Here is a 6720-nt window from a genome sequence, read left to right as displayed (position 1 = left end):
ATAAACTGAGCCCATGTAAATTGAGATAAAATATTCAGTTTGATGCACTCATGCATACCAGACACTAAAAAAAGCTGTTCAAAAAGATTAATTTGTTCATTTCCACCTGTAACTGCATGCAGATGCATGGTCACATTGTTTTCATATTGTCATTTGAGACATTAGAAAAGTATCAGTTAATATAATAGAAACTTTCTGCACCTTGATAATCAAAGATCAGTCCTTGCATTTCTAATTCTGGTGAAACTGACCTCACCATGGTTTAAACTGCTCACAAACTCACTTAAAAAAAATAACAGGATTTGCACACAGCCTCTGTGTCTTATAGGGTCATGGTATAAAGGTGATAGGGTGATATGGGAGATCTATCCTATACTGGGACACCCACTGCTTTTTCGCTTACATGTACAACATGCAGTTTTAATACAGTAATGCAGTTTGCTTCTGTTGATTGATCAGCTGGCAGGCGTTCATGAAGATCTTTCAGCAGGATTCCTCAAACATAATTACAGTGAACACTTACTCTTGTTATATTTTTGGCAAAGGGCCACAGGAAATTGTAGGTGTAACATACTGCTCCTACTGTAGGTGAGCACTTTGCAATGTCACGTGTTCAGTGAAATATTCAGTTAGTTATTTCTCTGTTTCCGTTATATTGCTTTTTTATGCTTTAGGAAAATGGATTTTAGAATCCTACTTTTTACATACACACACACACACACACACACACACAGAGTGGTGTCTGTCATTACAGCTCCGCCCTCCATGCCCCCTGTGCAGCGAAGTGAGGCAGTGCCGGGTGCTGCTGCAGAGCTGGCTGTTGAAATAAGGCAGCAGTTATATGACAGCTGTTATTTCATGGATGGTTTCTATATTAGTATAGGTGTAAGCCTTTTAAGTCTAAACACACGTCTGCTTAGGCTTAGCCAGCTGCGTCTGCATGTGAAATAGAGCATGAGATGTGGTGGTGATGTCTTACAGGGCAGGATGGATTGTGATGGTGGGCTGGTCGGGTCGGATAAGTAGCTGTAACTGTGTTTCTGTGTCAGAAATGACTAGAGACTAGAGAGAAGAACTAGATGTGCCTGACTTCACAATACACTGTGAACATGTTGACAGGCACAAGAAGAATTTACATTATGCAAGACACATTCTAGGTGTGGTCTGTAAGTCCTTGTAACTGTTACGCTAACATTTGCCAGCCAAATCTGTTTTTTTTTTTTTTTAATGCTAACCTACATCTCTGGGATTTAGTAGATAAGTAGGGGAGAGTAGGGCCAGTTTTTGTATCAAGATGAAATAACCTTATATTGCTTTAATAAAATAATTTCATCCCTGAATAGATCCTGCTAATTTGTTTTTTTAAAGCCAAAAGCCAAAACCAAACATGGAAGGCACAGTTTTGTAAAATGTCCAAGGAGTGCAATTTCCCCAAATTCATCCTTCCCAGAACAGTTAAGGCAGTGGGTCCATAAGTCAGAAAATGAGCTTTCCAATGACATGTTTTTTGTATGTGTAAAAACTAAAAACAGTAAGGTGGAGGAAAAATTAAAACAAAAAAAGGAGCCAAAAATGTTATTATATGCTGTATATTTTATAACTGTTAATAAAATTACAGTAGTGATCAGAAGACCTCCACTTTGAGGTTGAAAGTGAGGAGGGAGTGGCTGACATGGCATTGACATAGCTGCTTTCTGGCCTGCTAAAAAGGCACTGGCACTACTGCCCCCTGTCCCCCTGTCCCAACAGACCCCAATCTCCCCTATTTTATGTCTGATTTGAGATTTGAACAGAAATACAATTTACCAGAGGCACTCAGTGTTAACAAGACCAGACAAGTTGCCCCTCCAAAAAAAAAATAACATCAGTGTAGAGTTTCTGATGTCAAATCTTTCTTTTCTTATTCTTTCTTTCTATCAAACATCAAATTTGGACCAATTTAGGAAGATACCAATCAGGCAGAGAAATAAGTCAAATTCCTTTGGACTGTTTTCTTCCAAAAGAAAATGCAAGATACACATGAAGGCATAAATACATTTTTTTCAGAATTTCCCAATCTTTAGGTGCTAGGAAACCAAACCACAAATGCTCAAAATCTAATCTCTCTCCATCACAATGATGAAAACCACAACAAAATTTGCATCCACCTTTGTAGATACATATTATAAAAAAACACACACCTAGCACACTTTTCTGTCCCCAGAAACTGTCCACAGCAAGGACTGTAGATGATCTTACGATACTGGGGCATTTTTCTTGAAAAATGTTAGTTTAGAGAAACCTTTTAAATACATTGAGCATTTAGTGCTTTGTTTTTTCTATCCACTTTTATTAAGCTACAGTAAGTCCTTTTTTTTTTTTTTTTAAATCACATCTATTTGATGCTACTGGTGAGCTCCTACAGCCACATTCTTCTTTTCTTGTTATCATTTTATCTTACACTGCATTCTTGTATGAGGAGAGATTACTGACGGTGCTTTTTCACACTATCTCAGGGTTACATGAATATATGGTTCATTACATCTGCGAGTACACACACACACACACAGTCTCACACACACATACAGAAGAATGAACAAACCAGGGTGTGGGAGCGATGTTGGTGTGAAATTTTCTGGCTGAAACCCAAAAAATTTTCATAGCTTTTTTCTGTGTGAACAATGTTGGGCAAGATATCTTTCTCTCTCTCTCTCTGTGTGTGTGTGTGTGTGTGTGTGTGTGTGTGTGTGTGTGTGTGTGTGTGTGTGTGTGTGTGTGTGTGTGTGTCTGCACATGCATGAGCCGGCATGTGCATTCAACACAGAGTGGCTTAATCTTTAAATTGGAAGAGCTTTAACTTTTCAGCACATTGAACTCAGCAGCAGTCATATACTGTCGGTCGGAGTTCAAAAGCTTAATAGTGCAAACAACTGCACACATGCAAACGTCAAAGTTAATTTGATGACATTACTAAGAGATCATTTTTAAAAAAACAATAATATGGCTAAAAATGTAGCAAGCCTGTATTGCTTATCAATGTGGGATTAAAGATTTTTGCCAATCCAAAAGTAATTTCTATATGAAAACATTTGATGAAACTGTTGCTTTTCAGGGTTTTAATTAAAAACAAACAAAAAAGCCAGTAAAAAGTCCGATTTGAAAAAAAAAGAAAATTCAGATAACGGTAAAATTATAGTTGCCAACCTTCCCCCAAATTCACAGAAACTACTGACAACATGACCTGAACATGCTGCCCTGAGCCCGGGATATACAGGCTCACTATGGTGCTCAGTGTACAGACAGAATGAGGTTTAGACCAAAAGATACATTTACATCCGAAAAAGTTACCGGATTTGGAATGGTTTCAGTGTCAGGATTGCTCATATTATCAGCAACTAACAATAGGCAGAGCAAAGGTCAGAGACACATGTCCTGAAGCCACCCTGTGGCCTCTTGTGATCAGATAATGGGGAACGGTTCTGGTAAGTTAAAATGTGCTGGGAAAGAAACAACTATTTTGTCCTCAGGTGACATCCTTTTAGTCCCCTGACCTGTCAGTATGCTAGTACCACTAGACTGGGATCAGTCATTTTTTGGAAACTGGGTGCAAGCTACCATCCCGCATGGTTGTGACTAATACATTTTTAAGTTACTAAATCTGCAAATGAAAAAAATACAGATCATACCTGCCCAGGTTAAGTGGAATGAAAACTGAAGATGTGCCCCAAATCCAAACTCCATGCTAATTTTGTAAAGCATGAATAGTAATAGTTATAGTACATTAAGCAGTTGGTATCCTAAATGACGTCAGTCCCACGACTGAAACATTGCTCACCTAATTAAGTTTTTTGCACGTAGTTGGACGGTGTGCAGGAACTCTCTTTTTCTCATCTGTGGATATTTTCCTCCTATGCACCTGTCCACAAGTGTTTTGAAGGTGTGCATGAGACTCCACATTCAAGTTTTTAGCAGTTAGAACCCAAAAATATCAGCCTACCTAACCATTTCGTACTAAATGGGAAACAATACAACCCAGGTGGTCTTGGATGTAATCAATTTGTAACTTTGAAAAGCTACTGTCAATTGAACTTCACAAATGGACATGAAAATGATGTTATCTCCACTAGAGGTAAGGGATGTGAAGGGGATGTGTTTGGTTGTGTATTTTTGAGTGTGTGTGTGTACGTATCTGTCTACAGCTATTCTTGCTTACTACTGGACCAATCAGCCTAATATTTTGGGTGCACATGTATGACTTTATGCCCAAGGACCTTTCATGGTTTTATTGATTCACTTTTGTTGAAAAAACTGTTTTATTGACTATTTCATACCCCAATTGGCTGCTGACTCTCTCCTCTGAATTGGACAGTAGAGGAAGCAAGTCATTAACAAAATCCTTTGAAAAAAGCATAAAGCAAAAGGCATTTCTAGCTACTGGCTAGGCTAGAAACAACAAGCTTACCGTCTGTCGCAGGCCACATTTTGGCTGCCTGGCGAAGATCAGCACTGTACTTAGTGCATGTTTTTTAGTCGGCGCTGTATATATATACAGTCATGGAAAAAATTATTAGACCACCCTTGTTTTCTTCAATTTCTTGTTCATTCTAATATCTGGTACCACTAAACGTATAATACAATGAACACAACAAAAAATGCAGCTGGTCACATAATACTTTATGACCTATTTGACATTCTTAAGCTTAATTGATTCCCAGGGTATATAAGAGGCCATTTCATGTCACAAGCAGCACTGCACATGCAAAGGCCTAGAGTGGTTTCCTGCTTACATTCAAGCCGTAGCACAACTCAGAAGTTGTCAGCTCTCACATAATGCCTAAAACAAAAGAATTATGTGAAGCCACAAAGGCAGCCATCTTGGCACTGCTGGAAATTGGCAAATTGGAGAGACAGGTAGCGAAAAAACTGAAGATCTCCAAGACAGCCGTTCATTACAACAAAAAAAAACAAGCTGAACATGGCACTACCAAATTGCTACCTGGCCGTGGCAGGAAACGTCTTTCTACCCCACGAGATGACCGTGCACTCATCCGTTCCTGTGTCAGGAATCGTCGTCAGACCTCCAGGGACCTTAAAAATGAGTGGGCACTGTCGAGAAATGTGACTTGTTCCGCAAGGACAGTTCGAAACCGACTTGTTGAAGCTGGTTTGAAGTCACACAGAGCACGCAAGAAGCCCTTCATCAATGAAAGGCAGAGGAAGGCCCGGTTACTCTTTGCTCGAGACCACAAGGATTGGACTGTTGATGATTGGGCTAAGGTTCTCTTCAGTGATGAATCCAATTTTGAATTGATGCCCACTCCAGCCAACTTACTGGTTAGGAGGAAGCCTGGAGAAGCTTACAACCCAGACTGTCTTGCCCCTACAGTAAAACATGGGGTGGATCAGTCATGATCTGGGGTTGTTTCAGTCTGAGTGGAACAGGGCAAATGCAATTGTGTGAAGGCCGAATGAACCAGGTCATGTACAGGACTGCCCTTGAAAACAGTCTTCTTCCATCAGCTGGAAAACTCTTTCCTGCCTCGAATGACTGGATTTTCCAACAAGACAATGCCCCTTGCCACACAGCAAGGTCAGTTAAAGCCTGGATGGAGAACCACAACATTCGCACCATGCCTTGGCCTGCTCAATCACCAGATCTTAATCCAATTGAAAACCTGTGGAAAATCATCAAACTCAAAATGGAGAACCACAAGCCCAAAAACAAAGAAAATTTGTTTGAATTTGTCCAACAGGAATGGGCTGCTGTGACAGCAGAACAATGTCAGAAGCTGGTGGAGAGCATGCCAAGACGCATGTCTGCAGTCATCAAAAACAATGGTTATGCAATCAAGTATTAACTCTTGTGTGTATCATGTGTTTAAAGCAAACAGAAAAGAAAACATGGAATGCTTGAAAGTAGTGTTTTTTGCAATGCCATAGCTATTGATGTAAGAATTTAAGTAATTTTGGTTATTATCAAGAAAACCATGGAAAATGAATAGTTCTTAGTTCTTAAATTAAACTCTCATGAGCTAGTTTTGTTGTTATCATTATAATTGTCCAAACAAATGCACCTTTAGTTGAGCCAGGCATTAAAATTAACAAGAAATTGAAGAAAACAAGGGTGGTCTAATAATTTTTTCCATGACTGTATGTTTGCTGTTAGCACCTCTTCCATTTCCATTTTTTATGCATTGCATTGGGGGAGAATAATGTCCATCAGCCACACACTAAAAATGAACCATATTTAGTATGTGTCTGGTCAGAGTAAACTTCATTTAGTCTTTTTTGCACAGTTTCTACACATTCTCAATCAACAATATTGTATGGATTTGGGATGGTTGACTCTCCATCAGAAGAAAATAAGGTCCTCTGAGTCTACAGGACATAAGCACTGACCTCTTACCGTACTCACACAGTTACAGTTTCACCACACTCATCCCCTTAGTGAGAACGATTGAGTTTCACAGAGTTAGCGCCTCCACCAGGTCATTTGTGTGTGTGTGTGTGTGTGTGTGTGTGTGTGTGTGTGCGTGTAATAGAAGAAGATTGACTGTGCAGATTTCACAGGCATTTTATCCAGAAAAGTGTGTGTGTGTGTGTGAGTGTGTGTGTGTGTGTGTGTGTGTGTGTGTGTGTGTGTGTGTGTGTGTGTGTGTGTGTGTGTGTTCACCTTCACAGTTGTCTGCTATGTGTGTATTTGTTTTAACATGGAATGTGATAATCATGTCATATTGTGTT

The sequence above is a fragment of the Plectropomus leopardus genome, chromosome 3 (assembly GCF_026936395.1).
Source record: "Plectropomus leopardus strain MGB_pleo_1.0 chromosome 3, ASM2693639v1, whole genome shotgun sequence".
Lineage (NCBI taxonomy): Eukaryota > Metazoa > Chordata > Actinopteri > Perciformes > Serranidae > Plectropomus > Plectropomus leopardus.
This window is presented reverse-complemented; position numbering follows the sequence as displayed.